Source organism: Macaca mulatta, chromosome 12 (genome assembly GCF_049350105.2).
Source record: "Macaca mulatta isolate MMU2019108-1 chromosome 12, T2T-MMU8v2.0, whole genome shotgun sequence".
NCBI classification, from domain to species: domain Eukaryota; kingdom Metazoa; phylum Chordata; class Mammalia; order Primates; family Cercopithecidae; genus Macaca; species Macaca mulatta.
This window is the reverse complement of record NC_133417.1, coordinates 107084499-107086341: the sequence shown is the minus strand read 5'-3', so window position 1 is coordinate 107086341 and position 1843 is coordinate 107084499. Positions and strand designations below refer to the sequence as shown.

The 1843-nt window shown below is 46.2% G+C and overlaps 1 non-coding gene across 1 annotated transcript; it reads right to left on the bottom strand.

Moving 5' to 3' along the window:
- Positions 1 to 1732: 1732 nt before the first annotated feature.
- On the bottom strand, positions 1733 to 1843 carry LOC114671573 (U6 spliceosomal RNA). Its single transcript, XR_003721612.2, has one exon. It is a non-coding gene; the product is annotated as a U6 spliceosomal RNA (small nuclear RNA).

Below are 1843 nucleotides of genomic sequence, written 5' to 3'. Positions count from 1 at the left end.
GAGCCAAGTGGCACTCATCTCCATGTCAAAAGCCCTCCCTCCAGGCCCTTCCAGGCACCCTGGCCTGTGGTGCCATGTTAATTCAGATGAGATTGGGTGTGTTCAGGGTGGTATGGCTGTAGACAGTGCCATGTTAATTCCATGTATATTCTCTGCCTGGCACCAGTCGGCAAGACCAAGCTTGTGTGACACAAGCCCTTTGAAACTCAAAGAGCTTTTCATCAGCCTGCAAGAGAGAAGAAAGTAGAAGAAAATGTACAGGAACAAGAGCAGGTGGGGGTGGTAGAATTCACCCTTTCTGCACAAGGAGATGGTACTGGCCCCCTCCCTTCACTGGAGAAGGGGATGGGGCTGGAAGGAGATGAACAAGCATCCTGGAAGTCCACACGCGTCTCTTTAAACTCTGGAGTCTCAGCCCCGCCTTGATTTGATGTCTCATGCTCATTTAAATCTCAGCCACTGGGCATGTGTGACTTGGGAAGAAGAATGAGGGGTGATTTGTTTCAATCACATAATCCTTCATCCACAGGAAATGGAGGGACCATTGGTTTCCTCTTGAGGCCTCCCAAACCAGAAGGCCAACTTTGTAGGTGTGCAGATTCACACCCCGGGCGTCTACCATACGGGGACCAACGGGGCAGACGGGAAGGAAAACATCCCAAGACCCAGCTGGGGTCACCTCCTGCTCTGTGGGAGGGACCAGCCAGGGTGCAGGCTGGGCCAGGGGAGGGAGGGGCTTTCCGTGTGGCAGGAACTGAGAACAAATGTGGGTGAAGTGGATGAGGTTTAATTTAGCAAAGGTAATGTCATAATTGTCTCCTCAGCAACCACAAGGTACAAACCCTGGGAAGGAAGACTGTCTGCATGCCCATATTTAAAGATCCATGTATTAACAATGCAAAAAGCTCTCTCCTTTTTTTTTTTTTAAATTTTCTTCTGTGCTAAGATTCTTGATCTACAAATCACTGTTCATGTTAAAAACTTTTCTGAAGCTACCCAGTTAAACACAAGATGAAAACAAAAAACAAAAACAACCAGGCTGGGCATGGTGGCTCACACCTGTAATCTCAGCACTTTGGGGAGACGGAGGCAGGCAGATCACTTGAGCCCAGGAGTTCGAGACAAGCCTGGGCGACATAGTGAAACCCTGTCTCGGCAAAAATACAAAAAATTAGACGGGCATGGTGGTGCTTACCTGTAGTCCCAGCTACTTGGGAGGCTGAGGCTGGAGAATCACTTAAGCCCAGGAGGTGGAGGTTGCAGTGAGCCAAGATCGTGTCACTGCACTCTAGTGTGGGTGACACAGTGAAACTCTGTCTCAAAAAAAAAAAAAAAAAGTAAAAGAAAACAATCAACCATATTCTGCCTTTATTTTCCCAACTTCTAATCCCCTTTCTCTTCTCCTAAGTCTTGGATCATGCCCATAACGTAGTTTCTGTACATTTGCTCCTGTGGAGAAAGATCTTAGTCAATCTACAGTCTTTATTGATCTACTAGACACTTCCATGTCTATTGCATGTCAAAGCAGAGGAGTGCCTGTGTTAAAACTAGGCAGTCCCTGTCCTCAAAGTGAAAAGAGAAAAAGTACAAATGGTAAATGCTAAGTTGAGGAAGGCACCATTTTAACCAGAAGTCTGGGACTATCTGAACTTCCTTCCCTCACCCACGGTACTTTCTCTGTGCCATTCTTAGTGACTTCCCACATTTAACCTCATTTAATGTTCTTTCTTTAAAAAAAATGAAATGCTTCATGAATTTGCATGTCATTCTCACACGGGGGTCATGTGAATCTTCTCTGTACCATTCCAATTGTTTTTAGCATAAGTGCTGCTGAAGCAAGCAC